The sequence below is a fragment of the Carlito syrichta genome, unplaced genomic scaffold (assembly GCF_000164805.1).
Source record: "Carlito syrichta isolate Samal-C Ts95f unplaced genomic scaffold, Tarsius_syrichta-2.0.1 Scaffold154501, whole genome shotgun sequence".
NCBI lineage: Eukaryota > Metazoa > Chordata > Mammalia > Primates > Tarsiidae > Carlito > Carlito syrichta.
This window is the reverse complement of record NW_007098597.1, coordinates 58,981-77,025: the sequence shown is the minus strand read 5'-3', so window position 1 is coordinate 77,025 and position 18,045 is coordinate 58,981.

Below are 18,045 nucleotides of genomic sequence, written 5' to 3'. Positions count from 1 at the left end.
TTACTTTTAATTTCTGCTTCATTTTCGATGCCGGCTTAAAATATTTAAAGTGTACACATTGGAATGATTTTTTTGTATTCTATTTTCTGAGGAAAAAATCTATATCTTAGTATAGATAAGCATATGGATCTATTTAATATGTTCAAAAGCAACGCGTATGAATGACTCAGAGCTTAAGTTTGTGGTGCTTGGATGAATTGCCTGTTGGGATGGACTCAGAAAGGTGGGAGGAAAAAGGGGGAGGGATGAACAGCAACTTAAACGGGAGAGGGGAAACATGTGATTCTAGAAAACAAAAGAATCATGAGCACCAGGAAAAGATAACTGGTTTTGAGAGAAGGAAAGTTCTCTGGGAATATTAACAGGGCCTGACTTCTTGTCTCACAGTTGTGTTGACATGAAACCATCTGAGGAGACAGTGCAGTAAAAATATTTAGAAACAAGAAACAGTGCTTGAAAGAAACCTTTGGGATCTTCAAACTCAGCAGTACTCAACCCTGAACTATACGTTAGAATTACCAGGAAAGCTTTTAAACAATATTGCGTCCAGGTACCGCCCCTTAAGTTACTGACTTAGTCTGTGATGTGGTCCCAGTGTGGAAATTTTTAAAACTCCCCTGTAATTCTAACGTGCATCTAGGCTTACAGCCATTGATCTAGCTTTTTGTTTGTTTGTTTTGTTTTTTGCTTTTGTTTTGTTTGTTTTTTATGGCGAGGTATTTCAAATACACAAAAAGTGTAGTAGAAACACATTAGAACGCTTTGTATTTACTACCTGGATGTAACACATAAATTCGTTGCCACATGTGCTTCGTTTATTTTTGTTTTTTAAGAGATACAATGTCACAGATACCTTTAGAGTCCCTCATCCGCTATAGAATCCCACAGCCTTTTCTCATTTTCCAGAGGCAATTGCTACCCTGAAGTCAGTGGTTTCCTCCTCATTCGTATTTTTATATCTTTACTACATAGATATGCATGGCTTTCTTTGTTTTAAATTTTTGCATACATAGTATCATGGCACATATATCCTTTTGCATTTTGCTTTTCTTACTCGACAAGATGCCTTTGCAACTCATCCCCGTTATTCAGTTCATTAATTTCAACTGTCGTATGGTGTCCCGTTATGCCAGTGTACTGATAACGTTTCATGCATTTCTCTACTGATGGTCATTGAAGTTGTTCCCATTTTGCTTTGCTTTGCTTTTGGCATAATAGAAATGCCCTGGTGGACGTTCTTGCACATGCCTCCTTGAACATGAGAGGCAAGCTTCTCTAGGACAGAACTTCCCAGCTGGTGCTGGACAGCAGTGCCTCGCGATTGGGCAGAAGATGTGGAGTCCCCGCTCTCAGGGAAGCCAGGTGGGATCTGAAGTGGTCACAGCCCCCCAGGTGGGTCACTTCTTGCTGTGAGCAGCCTCTTCCAGCTACGTCAGTGTGCTGTGTGAATATTATCCTTCTGTTACAATGGGAAAAGTTTGGAAAACACTGCCCTAAGAAATGTACCTAGGTGTGGCTTCCCGGTATTATACAGTAAACACGTTTGGCTCTGTAATTGTTGCTAAATTATTCTAAAAATAATTGCATCAATTCCCATCCTATCATGCCAGACTTGGAAATTGTTTGCCAGTCTGATAGATGTAAGATGATATTTTGTTTTAATTTGCATTTTCCTAATAAGTTAGAAAGTCTTTTCATATGTTTACTGGCATATGTTTATAATTTGTGAATATTCCATTTCAATCCTTTGCTCATTTTCCTATTGAACTGTTTGTTTTTCTTACTGATTTGTAATGACTGTCTGTATTCTGGATACTAATACTTTTGTTGGTTATACACATTGCAAGTAGTTTGCTCCAATCTCTGGCTTACCTTTAACTTTATGTTTTAGGATCATTTCTTCTTAAAAGGTTTTTTATCTTTTAGTTTATACTTCAAGAGAAGAAACTTGAGGCTTATGGTTGCATAGCGATAATATTTCAGTACCAAACAATGTCACCAGGCTTGCTACTCTAAAACAGGGAAAAGAATACTGGTTTGAACTCCAGGTTACCGACATCTTTCAGATCTGCTGCTACTAGTTACTGGCAAAAGTCAGTCTAAAAACTCATTTTTCTCATGTTGATTCAATGCTTACCTGATGAAGCTGAGACACATAGTGATGAACAATTGACTAACCCATCCCCAAGTCATATACCTACTTAGTGCTGAAGCAGCCAAAATCTCATACCATTTCCCAAAGTGTGCTGTGTGTACACTTACTTACAAATAATTACAAAGTACTCTGTGGCCAATTTCATTTTACAATTTTTTCCCTCTTAAAATTTCAGAATTTACAATTTGGTATTAAAAATTCTGTTGAGTCTTACAATTAAAAACAGCCACTGACTTTCTTTTATCTAGCTTTTTCTAAATGCATGCATCTGTGGAACTCTCCTTTTCTATAAAGCACCTAATAACATTCCGAGGAATTAATATTTTATGGAATAGACTTTGAGAATCTCTACACTTGAAAACATTCATCTCGGGTCTCCAAGACTGCCTTTTCCTATGCTGGTATTTTGTCTACAAGGGGGACCCCAACAAACCCAGAATTTATTTATAAAAAAGTATGTGTTTATTCTTACATGTTTAAACTTCAGTCACCTTCAAAGTACTCTCTGTTTGATGCAATATACCTATCAAGATGCTTTTTCCACTGCTCAAAACAATTTTTGGACTCGTCAATTTTGGTGCCTTTTAGTGCTTCTGCTGTCTTGTTTGTTTGTTTGTTTGACCTCTTCCACATCAGCAAAATGTTTCCCCTGGAGAACTTTTTTCATGTGGGGAAACAAAAAACGTCACTTAGGGTGAGATAGGGTGAATTGGGAAGGTGGGCATGGGGGTCATACTGGTTTTAGTCACAAATTGCTGCATGCTGAGCACGGTATTGGGCAGGTACACTCATAAATCACCTACCATGAAAAGAGCAAACATAATAAAAGAATCACTAAAAAAAAAAAAAAAATTACCAAAGCTAAACACAGCCTCTCACAGCAATGTTAGCTGGCACACTGATGCTGATGAGTTTCTAGAACACTTTCCCAGCAGTGGAAGACTGTACTACAAAGAGCCTGCCCTCCAAAAAATTATTCCATTTTGGGGGGGAGCCCCTGTCATATACATCCATATGTGTAATGGCACTAACATCCACTGTATTGAGCTTTAAACATTGTTATATACTAAAGTAAGTCCACTGGCAACAAAATTATTTCTCTCTCCTTTATGTGTGCATATCTTAAATAATGTGGGAATTATTGTTGTGCGTGGATTATTATTTATTTATGAGTCCTGTAGGATAATACTCCAAATACTCTTTGGAAGAGTATTTCACTTATGTGAGGACCTAAAATCCCAAGGCAAGAGATAGAAACTCAGAAGTTGAGTCTTTGTTAGGTAGGGGCAATGCTTCTCTGGACTCTATTCTCCTGAGCTTAGAGTTTAAGAAACTGAATTATTTTATCATGGACTCCTAAGAAGTGGGTAGCAAGACAAGGTGATTGGGAGTTTGGGCCTGAAACGCTAAAGAACAAGATATCCTTATAAGCCAGGAGCAAGTGTCAGGTGTTTGCTACCTATCTTTCTCTACATTTTAACTCTAAAGAAGCTTATGTACAATCTATTCAAAACTTAATCAATGAAATGAATAATAGTTGACTAGATCTCATCTATGATTGATAAACATAGCACGTGTTTATCAAGATTTCACTGTGTCTCTAACCACATTAAAAACTATAACAACCAAAAAAAGTAGAAAATACTTATGAGGAAGTGATTTACAGAAGATGATTATAAATATATGAATTGTCGCTTAGAAAAATGGCAAGAAGGAGAGATATTAAAATGTTAACTGTGGTGATCTTTTAGTCGCTAGGAATATTAGTGAATTTTTTCCTTCCTTCTAATTAAGAACTTTGTCCATATTAGCATATGCTACTTTTCAAATAATTTCAAAATTAGTTTTATTTTTAAATGTACAAGAAAATATTTTTATGTAAATATACCAGATGCAGAGATAATTTTACAACTAACATGCGCTTTGCAAAGGCCTCCCAGGCCCATTTTGTTTGATGACTGTGTCATCTATTATAACTGGCCACAATTTTTCATCAAAATAAGTAGAGGAAGGCAGTTAGAAAGTGAATGTTACCCACAAGCTTGGGAAAGGGATAGACCGGGGGCTGAGCTCCCAAGTTTGCCAGTAGCTTCTGTCTAACTTTGGGTAAGTTCCTTAATCTCTCTGAACTTCAGTTTCCTCATCTGCTGAGTGGATAAAATAATGACACCTACCCATAAAGGATTTTTGTGAAGTTGAGATAAGAATCCATCCAAGCCCTTAACCCAGTGGCCAGGCTGAGTATTAGGGAGTTCTGAGTCTTGTTACCTTCTGCAGGGAGCATGAGCCCAAGACCCTCAACTACATTGGAGAGAACACTTCACATGTGATACAGACAAATCAACAGAAGCTATTTACCTGAAAAGCAGTATGACAGAGAGAAATACTGTGAAATACTTCTCAAGAGAAGGGTTAATGTTCTCTCTCTCTCTCTCTCTCCACTAAGATTGAGGAAAAGGAGAAGGTGACAGAGTGAAAATCAATCAAACAAATCTTGGACGCCAGGTATAGTGTGATCTGTGGGGAGAAGATAAATGCAAAGACTATTAAGCTACCGATCAGACAGAACCAAAAAAGGGTATTAGAGAGTCTGATACCAAGCCATGAACAGAATTTCAGGAAAATGAATGATGATATGGGATGACCGTGGTATAAATCAATGAGGTGACTAAGATGATATCATAAACCAGAAGAACAAAATTCAAAGATATATTAATAACACCTGACCTTGGGTATTAACCTTCAGCATAGTCATTTGTAATGTAAAAACCCCTGATTGGACAATCTACCCTATAACCATATGGTTCTTTTTCTGAGAAGGAGAAGTGGCAACGATGGAATTTAGAAAGGGGAAAAAGAAAAGCCATTTCAAACAAGGCATTTGGGCTTTGAAGGCAAGGGGATATGCAGAGGTTCCGCCCTGCTCAGGCTGGGATATCAAGTCTCATGGCGGTGTCAGGTTTGTTTTCTGGGAAATACTTGAACTAATTTTATCAGCAGCGTTTCGCTCGGGCTATTTACTACCTGAATATTTGTCGAGGCCTCCAGACGAGGCAGCCAATCGTGTACATCTAAAATCCTTTCTATTTGGAGCACAACTTGGGCAGGGAAGACTCTCTTGCAACAGGGGTGGGAAGCAGACAGTAGGTGTTGCCGCGAGAAAGATAAGATTTCAGGAGCTGTCATCAGGATTGCGACTTCTGGTTGCAGTCGCTATTTTTCCAAATGCCAGCCACACAAGGATTCGAAAGAATGTGCAAAGAAGCATGTGGCGTGCTTCTCGTGCGGCAAGAGCGGGCTAAGTGGCTCGCTCAGCATCACACACCCCCTAGCCAACCCCGAGCTCGGGCACCCTGGCCTTTTCTCTGCAAGGCCTTGGCCACGTGCCCTCCCTATACCATTGTGGGGAGGTTGGATGCAACGCGATGGTATTTAAAGCACTCTTCCATGGCGCTCTTGCAGTTGTAAGATTTCCCAAGAGGCGGTTGCCAAGATGATGTTCTTTCCCACTGGCTTTTAATTTGTAAATTGTAATGGGCTCTCCTTTAGTAATGGCGGTATAGGTAGCGTGCCACGAGGTGGCCAGAGATGAGATGATCCCATGCAGATCTTCAGGGTACCCTCTCTGCCATCAAGAAAGGTGCTGAAAGAAAACACCTGATCCCGTTCTCTTGTGGCCAGGCATGCCGCTGGTAGGAACTCTGGTTTTGAGGATCGGTTATCAGCTATGTTCTCAAAGGAACTGGGAAATGACACTATTTTGTTTAAAAGTAAACCGCCCTTATAAATGAAAAGGAAACAGATCAACCAGTGGACCACATGTCTCTTTATGTTTTTACCCACACTCATCATGCAAACCGGGCTGGCAGGGCTCCCAGATTCTCAGCACTGCCTTGACACTCTTTTTCCTTCTCCAAGTGTGACAACACTATTTGAATTATTAATTCTAGAACACCTCCTTCCTCTCAACCTAGAAGGCAAACAGATACACCCCTTCTAGGCACCAAAAATGTCATCAATGGTCTGTTAGGGTCCACCTATATTTCAGTATTGGAGCCCCCAATCAAAGGGGGTTTCGTTGACCTACTCACTATCCATGCCATGAATAAGACTGTAAACAGATTTACTAAACAGTTAGCTTCACATATATGATAAGTTGCAGATAGGTCTAATTAAATTTGCTCTCCAGCTTTTTTTTAAACTTAAACTGTAGGTAAGAGTTTCAAGGACACTGTGAGCTTGTTACCTTTTGTTTTCAACGTTTTTGTCATCTTCCCCTTGCCTAATCATCCTTTTCGTAAGAGCTCCACGTTGTTTTTACTGAGCCCGAGGCGACGCTGATATCACTTAGTGACTTCTCTCCAAGTTGTGTCATACCCTGTTGGGTTGCTTGCAGACACCCAGCCCAAGATACTCAAGTATTCGAGCCATTTAGTAGCACCGGGACGGCCCTTTCTGAAAAACCCCCTAACATCTCTTCTTTTTCTTACTTGCTTTTTATTTCCAGACTTTCATTCTCTGTTTCTGTATTTCCTTAGTATTGCAGCTGTAGTACATTTATTCCAATTATGCTTGCTGCTGTGCCATAGTCCTTTGGACAGACGTAGCACTAGTTTTTGTTATGCTACTCATAGACACTTAGGTTGGTTCCATTTGATGGATTCGTATAAGCAGTGCTGCTGGGAACATTCTTGCACATGTAACCTGGTATAGTCATGTAAGAGTTTCTTGAGGATTTGTGCTTAGGAGTAGAATTGCCATGGCACGAGGGTGTGCCTGTCTTAACTAGATGATGCCAGATGGTTTTCTAAAATGGTTGTCCCAAACAATCGCTTATTGAGCCAGGCTCTGTGCTAGGCTCTGAGTTGGCCCAGTGGCCAGCAAAATACAGTCACAGAACCAGTCAAATCATCTTCCAAATAAATAGAAACCACAAGTAGGATTTCTCTCTTCTCTCTCTCTCTCTCTCTCTCTCTCTACCTTCCTCTTCTCTACCTCTCTTCCCCCCGCCCACCACCACTTTTTGTCTCCCTGGTTCACACCATGTATGCCTGTGACTTTTCTTTCTTTTTCTTTGAGTTGAAGTCTCACTCTGTCGCCCAGGCTGGAGTGCAGTGGCATGCTCACGGCCACCACAACCTTGATCTGCTGGGCTCAGGTGATCCTTCCACCTCAGCCTTCCAATTAATTAGAACTACAGGGAAGCCCCACCATGCATGGCTAATTTTTTGATTTATTTCAGAGATGAGGTCTCGACAAGTTACCCAGGCTGGTCTTGAACCTGTGGACTCAGGCAATCCTCTCACCGTGGCCTCCCCAAAGTGCTGGAATCACAGGCTTGAGCCACCGTGCCCAGCCTGTCTGTGACTTTTCTAGAACTCCCAGACATTGATCCAAAATAATGACAGTTACTATGGAAAAAATGATAACAGCTTAGAAGGTGCTTTTCACATTCATGATGGTGTTCTGATTCACACCGAACCTAGAAGGGTTAGCATTATTATCACTATCGTTTTTATATTATTATTCATTTGATAGATGAGGAATTCAAGGTTCAGAAAGGGGAGGTGACTTGCCCAAGATCACACAGCTATCAGTCATAAAGTAGAGGTTTTGTCCTGCCTGTTTTTGTCTACGATTTGTTCCCGTCCCCCAACCCCAGACTATTCTAACTTCAACCAGACCTGCCCCTGCCCGCATACCTCCACCCAGCTCCAGGCCTACTGAAATCTTCATCCTTAAGCATGATTCTAAATCCTTGGAGACCTCCTATCAGGGAAATAGCTCTTATTTGAGCTTCCCAGCAGTAAGGTGTGAGCACCAGGGATGGCCGAGTGCATGCAGTTTCCTAAGATCCTGAGACATCCAGTGATGTAGCCATCTCTCAACTTTTCCCGGATGCCCACCTTTTCACTGTGCAATGCCATAGGTACTCGTCATATGTAGCTGTTGAAGTTAAAGTTGATCAAATTTCAATTCAGTTTCTCAGTCACACTAGCCACATTGCAAGTGGCTACCACAGGACAAAGTGTAGATTATAGAACGATTCCATTATCACTGAATGCTCTACTGGACAGTGCTAGTTTCAGCCATCCTCACACCCACATTGGTACGGATGTGGCAACTGCTTGCTTGTAAGTGGGTTTTTTTTGTTTTTTGTTTTTAAATTTATTTTTGAGTTGGAGTCTCACTCTGTCGCCCTTTTTTTTTTTTTTTTTTAGTTGGAATCTCACTCTGTCACCCAAACTGGAGTGCAGTGGCCGCTCCCGGCCACCGCAGCCTCGACCTGCTGGGCTCCGGCGATCCTTCTGCCTCATCCTTCCAAGTAACCGGAATTACAGGCATGCGCTACCACGCCCGGCTGATTTTTTTATTTATTGTAGAGATGAGGTCTCGCTGCCCAGGCGGGTCTCGAACCCACAGGCTCAGGCAATCCACTCACCTCAGCCTCCCAAAGGCTCGGGGGCTTATAGGCTGAGCCACTGAGCCCGGCTTGTAAATGGGTTTTAGTCATAAATATATGATGGAATTGAGGAATATAAACGGAGATCCCTGGGTCTGAAAATAAAGCACAACACAAACAGGGAAGAGAAGTTGCAAGGAGAGAATAACAGAGATGGAGAACAGAGCTGTTATGGACTTGTGTTCCTCCAGAATGCATATGTTAGGACTTAATCCCCGGTGTGATGGTATTAGAAAGCCTTTGAGAGGTTATCGGGTCATGAGGGTAAAGCCTTATGAATGGGATTAGAGCCTTTATAAGAAGAGACATGAAAGAAGTCATTTCTCTCTCCACCATGTGAGGCTGCACGGCGGAAACGGCCATTACGGGCCAGGAAAAGGGCTCTCACCAAGAACATGACCATGCCGGTACCTTGATGTTAGACTACTTAGCCTCCAGAACTGTGAGAAATGTTTGTTGTTTAAACCACCCAGTCTGTGACATTCTGAAATCTGAGCAAACTAAGCAAGAGCAAAGAGCCAAGAGAGGTGACCCTGAAAAAAAAAAAAAAGGCACAGGAACATAAGTGAATATAAACTGGATTTTGTGGGTTAGTTGCTGGTGGTCACAACGGTAGTGTTACTTGTTCTTTTAGGAGATGGGAAACCACCACTGCAGTTTGTAGCCACAGCCATTGAGCACAGTTTCATTCTGCAGGTGCTTTGATAATCTAGGGCACAGGAAAGCAGATGGATGACCAAGGAGCAAAATCCAGGATGAGGGAATAGGGGGCCCCACCCAGTGTGGAGGAGACCTGGGTGCTGGAACAACGAACAGCACCTGGCTTCCAACCACTTGAGTTAGAATTCCCTCTCTGCCCTTTCCTGAGGGTGTGGCTTTGTGCAGCCCCTCAGATTCCTTCTCGAAAAAACACAGACGGGAATGCCTCCTCTGCAGAGGGGTTATGTGGATGAGAGATAACGTATGGAAATCACCATGGGCTTGGTCATGGCCACTCTCTAAAATGGTTCAACATGCTGGCACAAAGGTAGAGGCAGGGATGGCCCAGGCCGGGTAAGAACAGCATTTTGGGTCATTTATTAGGCAGCCACTTCCTGTAGTTCGTTATCATGAATGAAGAGCACAGCCCAATTTATGCCTCAGTTGTCTTGGCTTTGGGAGGATCGCTTGGCTTTCTGGTTTTCCATACAGATGAGTTCAGAATAGGTGCAAAGTGAACGGTCCCAATGACCCTTTAGTTCTAACCTGTCTCGATACATTTTTCTATTTACATCACCAGCTTATTGGACCAAAATCTGGTAAAAGTGTTAGGCAAGAATGGGTCCCTGGCTTGTTTTTACATTTGCCTTTAGTTCTCAGGCTCTGAATTCACTTTTTGTAACCCCTTCCGTCCCCTCAATAATTGTGGTTGAACTGGCTTTCTCTTGCTGCCATGGTGTTCTCATGGTGGAAATCTCAGAAGCGTTGTAGACCTGGGTGGTGCTGTGTGTCACACAGAATTTTCCATTTACTTGTTGCAGAGGTGAGACTATTTATTGGATGGAGTCCGTTATTTTAAATATGGTTAGGAAATGGGACATTATTTGAACGAAGTAATGGCAGATGCCAGAAGTATTCCTATGTCCTGTTCCCAAAGGATGTTTTTTTTTTCTTAATTAAAAAAAATAAAACACCTGACAACCTAAGAAGAAAGACAAGGGAATTCTACAGTGTGAAAGTAACCCACTCAGTCAGAAGTGATGGTGTAATACCACAGTGACATAAGGACTTGGAGATCCTAGGTTAAAAGAGTCAAGTTACTTACAAAACAATATTCTTATTTTCATTCAAATAACCCGTAAGTAGGAAATTTTCACCTGCACTCAGAACTTACAGTACACCACAAATAGTCTTTTATGTCTCAGCTGGTGAAACCATAAAGAGGTCGTTATTCTACAAAACAGCTTTTCACAGAAACATAATTCAATTTTAAGAAAATGAATATGGAAGAAAATACCTGTTCCTGCTCTTTTAATATCCCTGTCTTCCCACTCCCACTCCTACTGAGTCAAAGTTCCTTGATCCTTCCCTAAGAGGCCTCTGGTTCTTCCAGGTTGTCGCAACAAACAATTGTCATTCATTGTTTGGTATGAAGCTTCTGCCTGAGGGAGAGCCATTAAGAGAGGATGTGGGGTGAAGTAATAAACATATGGAAAGTTGCACAATAAGACAAGACATGCAGAGAGGTGACTGGTTCTAAGTTCTCCAGAGTCCTCTCTTTGCAGTGATTCCATCGTCAATAGGTCGTGTCATACAAATGGCCCCATCGGTGACTTTCCATCATGTCCATACCTTTTCTTCCTCTTAATTGTGGAAAGCCAGCACCCTTCTTTAACACCATTGAACCTTTAAAAACGTTAATGTCAAAACCAAAGTCAGTCAAATCAGAAGTACAAGGCTCTGCTTTGTTTTCAAATTACACCCTGATTTCTCCATTCTGGAGAACTGGACAGTGGGCAGGGATGACATGGTTCCTCCAGTTCACAGCCACTGTCCTACACTCGCCTGATTTTTTTTTGAGTTAGAGTCTCACTCTGCCATCCAGGCTGGAGTGCAGTGGCAGGCTCACGGCCACCGCAGCCTCGACCTGCTGGGCTCAGGCGATCCTTCTGCCTCAGCCTTTCAAGTAGCTGGAACTACAGAAGCATGTTACCAACTCGGCTAATCTTTGATGTATTGTAGAGACGAGGCCTCGCCAAGTTGCCCAGGTTGGTCTTGAACCCACGGGCTCAGGCAATCCACTTGCCTTGGCCTCCCAACGTGCTGGGATTACAGGCTGAGGCACCGAGCCCGGTCTGAATTTTTTTTCTTAAATGGCTACACCACAATGCATTTTTGAAGGCGATGCCTGTTCACCTAAATTAATCTCAATCGATGAGATTGTATGCAGTGTAAGAATAAAGCAGTCAGGAGGAGGGGTATAAAAACAATCAGTAATATAAATAGCTACATTTATTGAGCCCTAAATACGAACCAGACATTGAACCCAGATATGAACCAGATAAGCCCCTCACATGCATTACTTTATTAAATGTTTATAACATCCCTCTGAGGAAGTTATTATTCCCTCTAGAAACTGAGAAAATGGAGGAAAATAGTAGTTAAATCACTTGCTCAGATTGTACCACTCATAAGAAAGTGAGCCAGAGTCCTAACCTGATAAAATCCGACTGTTTCGTGGCTTAGACAACATTTTTAATCTTTGCGGCTGATCCTAGTTAGTCAATTTGCCAAAAAGTTACTGCTAGAGTAATTACATATTTGTCATCCAAAATGGGGCCACTTTGAGGATAAAAGCAGGAACTGTTAGAAACTATCAGAAGAACAGGTATAAATGTGGACTATATTAGGGAAATTTAGATATTAGCATCTAGTTATTAGGAACTTGACCATAATCCCACACATGGGTATTAGAGTCCCAGGTAAATCCACCCTTCTCCTTCTTCTTAAGGTTTTTCTTTATTCTTTTCTTTTTTTTTTAAAGATGGAATCTCGTTCTGTTGTCCAGGCTGGAGTGCAATGGTATGATAATGGCTCACTGCAACCTTGAACTCCTGGACTCAAGCAACCCTCCCTCCTCAGCCTTCTGAATTTCTAGGACTACAAGCACATGTCACCTCACCTGACTAATTTTCTTTTTAACTTTTTTTTTGGACAGACAGGATGTTGCTAGTTGCCCAGGCTGATCGCAAACTTTTGACCTCAAGCGATCCTCCTGTCTCAGCCTCCCACTGAGATATTAAGCGTGAGCCACTGCACCTGGCCAAGGTTTTTCTTTATAAACTCCAGGCTGCTATAGCCTTCACAATAAAATATTATAAATATTCACCATAAAACACTGAGGGGAAATGTTCCATGCTTCAAGAATTTAGTATTGCGCTCCCCTACCAAATGTCTATTTCAACAGAATCTTCTTTTTTAAATATAGCAGATTATATGTCGATAAAAAGTGTTCTCCAATTACATTTTAAGTTTTTTAATGGCACATAATAGCATGCACAGTATGTGCTTATTTGGGTGAAAGAAAGGATTTTTATATATCCACAAAGTGTGTATATGTGTGTTAATATCTATGTGTACTCATACTAATTGTTGCATCAGAGAGAAAAAAAAAATCTCCAAATCTGGAGTGAAGGAATGACATTTTACACAATATATCATTCTGTTTGGTTTTTAGTTTTTCCTTGAGTATATTTTTTTCCTCAAGTGAGAAAAGAAACTGACAGACAAATACCTTCCATACATTGAAGTTGTATCATTGTAGGAAAACAATCTGATTAATAAAACTTACACAGAGTTTTGAATGACTAATAACTTTACCTCTTTTTTATTTATTTTTATTTTTATTTTTTGTGAGTTGGAGTCTCACTCTGTCACCCAGGTTGAGGTGCATGACACACTCATGGTCACTGCAGCCTCGACCTGCTGGGCTCTGGTGAGACTTCCGCCTCTGCCTTCCGAGTAGCTGGAACTATAGGTGCACACTACCATGCCCAGCTAATTTTTTTTATTATTATTTATTGTAGAGACAAGTCTTGCCAAGTTGCCCGGGCGGGTCTCGAACCCACGAGCTTAGGCAGTCCACTCACCTCAGCCTCCCAAAGCATTGGGATGACAGGCTGAGCCACTGAACCCAGACTGCATCTTTTTTAAACACTGGCATTTTTAGAAGTGAATGTTTTTTAACTGATAGATTAAGTTAAGCCACATATAGAAGGAGGTGAAGATATTCAAGCAGTGAAGACATTTGAGGGCAGAGTGTTCTCCCCTGCAGGAAACAGTGGAACTATTTTTGTGTAAGTTGGAGCTCATATTTTTTTTTTTTTTTTTTACAATTTCTTCCCTTGTCTTCACTTACAAGCCCACAAATTTCCCAAAACATTTATTTTTTTAAAATAATGTTGAAGCTCCAACAATCATGTAGAGAAGAAAAAGGTTGCAGACATATAATTTCTAGGCAAGAAACTTTATATTTGCCTAACTTAGAGCCTCAAGACTGTGTGGAATTTTCTGGTCTTTAGTTAAGTACATGAAAATTTCCATAGCTTAAGCTGGACGTGGTTATGTTCTGCTAGGAAGGCCGAGAAGTTTGAGGCTGTAGTGTGCTATGATCATGCCTATGACTAGCCAGTGCACTCCAACCTAGGTAACTTAGCAAGACTCTATCTCAAAACTAACTAACTAACCAACTAACTTACTAACTAACTAACTAACTAAATAAATAAATAAATAAATAAAATTCCATAGCTTAAACTACCCACCTGAAGAAAGAATCAGTGATGAGCAAAAGTAATTATTTTGGCCATGTACTTTGAGATGATACACTGCAGAACCGAGTTGTCAAGCTAGAGCCTTAAACACTGCGTAACTCAAACAGAAGCAATCCGGGAGACTTGGATGAAATATTGGCTTTAAGGATGTGCTATATGAGTATGGCAGATAGTTTTAATTTTCCAGCTGGTACCTGCTCTTCCATTATTACTAGTAATAAAACTCTAGAACTCTGATTACATTTGGGATGGTAATTTTTCCTCTTTAAAGACAAACGATATCTCCCAGATTCCCTTGCAGCTAGGTGTGGCCATGTGGCAAAGGATTGGTCAATTGGTTGTAAGTGAAAATTTCCCGGGTACTTCTGGAGAAGGTCCCTAAAGGGAGCTAATCAGACTAGCAGGGACACTCATTTGCTTCCCTCTTTTCCTCTTTCGTGATTAGAAAGAATGCTTGAATGACTAGAGGAACATCGAGTCTTAGGAAAGGAAGAGCAGATAGAAAGAGCCTGGGGGCTCTGATGACTTTGAGGAACCACAATACGAACACCAGTGTAGCCAGGTAGAATTTCTTTTATATGAAAAACAGCCCTTGCATGTTTAAGTCACCTGTCTCTGTTCATGCAATTCCCAACTACTTCTCTCCTATGGGAGAGAGAATGTCTTGGGACAAAATAACTATGACATTCATTCATCATCTTTCCGAATCTGTGCCCTTTGCTGTGCCTGCTGTTTGCTTTGCTTTTCATTAATTCAATCTGTAAAAAGACATTTGATCTTTTAGAACAGCTCATAGGCTGACTCTTTGGTTCCTTGCACTCTAGGAAAGTTTCTCCCATTTATAAACAACGTATCTTTCAACTAACAGAAACCTCAATTAATAATCATTTTGCTCACAAGATGACTCTAGGGAACATTTACTCAGACACTGTGACTGTCACCACGGTTGCTGGAACTGAAGTTGCAGAGACAGATGAACTTTTCTCTCTTGTTTATTTTCCAAGTGGGGTGTCCCAATTAAAATAACTCCATTAAAAGTCCCTAGGCCTCAATGTAGGCTGTGTAATGGAGATCCTTTGAAACTCCTCTCTTCTTTACCCCGGGAAGGAAGGGAGGTGAAAGCTTGAATAAAAAGAAAAGAATTAAAAAATGAAAGAAAGCAACAAAATAAAAACCATATTTTTAACAAAAGGATTTTGAAAGCCTTGGAAAATGTGTTCACTCACATAAGGCCCCACTGTTTTAAACATATTTTACTATAATTTTTCCTTCAAAATCCTGACATTCGAAGTTGAACAGGGCTCTTTCAGTGTACAACCCCAGGACATGGAGAAATAAAAAGAACAGTATTCCAACGAATGCATACTCAGTGGGAATCATAATATCGCATAATTGCTTGAAATCCACAGGCTGATCCAATGCCATCCTCAGAAACATGCACGTTTCCCTTTGTTTTCTGACTTTGAGATATTTCCTTGCTTGAGGGCTTAACTCTTCAGCCGCTGCCCCCAGTTATTGAAGCATGATTCAAAATAAATGCAGAGCAGCCCTTCCTAAACCCACCCCAAATGTTGGATAAGATTCCCCCAATTTGCCAGCCTTTTTCCTGACAGAAACACAAACTATGATCTTCGAGGGTTCCTTTTCACCTATTTCCTTTCTCTACCTGTTTCTAAACACCACACACACACACACACACACACACAGCCCTTTAAATGTCTTTCTACAAGAAACTTTGAAAGAACAAAGAGTTGCCGTTTTAGAGCATGTAACGACATGTTTAAAAGTTCATCAACTTCCCCCTTAAAAAAAACAAAACCTGGCAATGAGTCTACAATAATAATTCAAAAAGATGTAGAGAAAAAAATCCTTAAGACTTCTTCCTCTGTAACATGATGTAAAGCACAAGTATACCACTGGTCTGGAAGTGATTACAACAGGCCACGAGACAAAAGATATTCCTGAACAGACGCTGCTGGCGATGGGCTCTATTCTTTCGTCAGCCTGTGAGGAAGAGGGTTTAGGAAGGTAAGTTCTCATCAATGCTAATAAGAGGCTCACCCCACTGCAAAGAATTCCCAAGGGTACACGTTCCAAGAATAAACCCCAAGTCCTGGGCCATAACCGATTGCATAAGCCCATTACAGGAATGTGTCCTCTTATTCAAGGTGAATGAGCCTTTCGGTGTTCCAGGCATTCCCTCCACCCGTCTCCCGTTTTCCCTCTGTCTCTGATTGTCATTGTCCCTGACCTTCCAAACAGGATCCCTGGAATGAAGAGAAGGAAGCGCTATATAAACATGTCATTCTAGAAGCATGAGTCATTCCTGAATCAGTTACCCTTTTCCCTATATAAGGGATGCCCAGTTCCTATCTAAGCTTCTTGAGTGCTGTTAGAAAGTCTTTCTTTGTTTTGTCTTTCCCTGTACTGTTCCCTGAGGACAAAGATTGAACTTTTTTTTCTATTCTTCTCAAAGCAATTCGGTTCTTGAGTTGGAGATTTAGTTCATAGAACATCAAGAATTACATTTTGCTTACTAGTATAGCATTGGAAGCTTCGGCCAGCCAACTCAAAGGGACACTACAATGCTATTTTATAATTAAGCAGAGCACCCGCTGGACCGCATGTTATAACAGATGTTTCCTGGCCCCAGGTACTAAGCCAGCACACAGCAAAACCGCCCAGAGCCTCTTCTTGAGCCAAGATGGGTCAGTGTCTGGAACAACTCCTGTCTAGTGTCTCTTACCGTAATTAGAGAATGAGGCTAGCTTTTGGTCATTAATGCCATTTGAAAAATAGCCATGGCTAAATTAAAAACAAGACAGAAAACAAAAGCGCATCAGAGTGCTTTTAAAATTGAAAAGCTTGATAAGAAAATGGAGACAATTTATTATTTCTACCCGTGCTTTAGACCTTATGTAAATTCTGTACGATGCTCTCTCTTCGACATGATTTGCAAAATTTTCGCTTCGTTTATAGAATGGATAAAATCAGAGTCTTCTTCTGCTTAGGCTGGAAGAGTTTTAGGTCAGTTAGTATCAGGAAATCAAACTCAGATGTGTAGAGAGGCCTGTTGGTAAATGGTCAAAGAATGCAAGGACAAGAAGAATCATTCTACTTTTTCTTTCCATTTTTCTTCCGTTTTCTTGTTTTCAATAAGAGACGTGGATACAGGAATATCTCTCACGACTCTGAGAAAACAGGCGTTCCAGCAGGTCTGACACTCAGGTGGTGTGCCCCTGAGGTTAGCACGGGCTTGGCCGTGGTGTGTGGCGTATGCCGCTCTGAGCCCACTCTGTGAGGCCCATCCCCGGCATCCCCTCCAGGACCCCTTGGACCTCCTCATGACCGACTGGAACAGAGCAGGGGTCCTCCAGGGTCTCGCTTTAGCACAAAGGTCTGTGTCCTTTCTGATAGGTCAGTCCTCATGCCTTAGTAGTTAAATATTTTTAATATCGCTCAGTACAGGTCTGTTGGCAAATAGCAACTGGTATTTTGTCTCTGTTAAGGATGGATTAAAAGGTCAGTGGAAATGGATGAGGTCACTGGAGCCCTGGAGAGCCCATGCCCTGTTGAAGGGGACATTTGTTACCAGTTGAGTAGGAATGTAGGTCTCCTGTGGCCATATCTGAGTTCTCAAGGGAAGGTGAAAACTGTGTTCTCATGTAAAGTTTCCAAGCTAAACTCTCACCTCGTTTAAACACTGTTAGGGGCAAACTAAGTGCTTTCTGTAGGCCAAATGTGACTTAGGTACTTCCAATGTGCCACCTTTTCCATTCCTGAGACATAGTGACTTGGCCGGAGATCACCCAAGTGACTAGTGGCAGGGCCAAAATGAAAACCTAGAGTTCCTGACTTCCTATCCAGTGAGATCTGACTTTCTTCAAAACCGGTCCTGTCATACCACTGAAAACTCTTCAAGAAGGAGGTGTAGGCTGCCTGCCCTAGGAAGCAGGAACTTAGGTAATTTTAGTATTACAGTACTTTATACTAGTATTTTCTCCCTCGCCAGAAAAGTAAAAACTAATTTCCAAGGCTGACATATAAAAATGGAAAAGATAAGCCGGGCTCGGTGGCTCAGCCTGTAATCCCACGCCTTTGGGAGGCTGAGGTTGAGT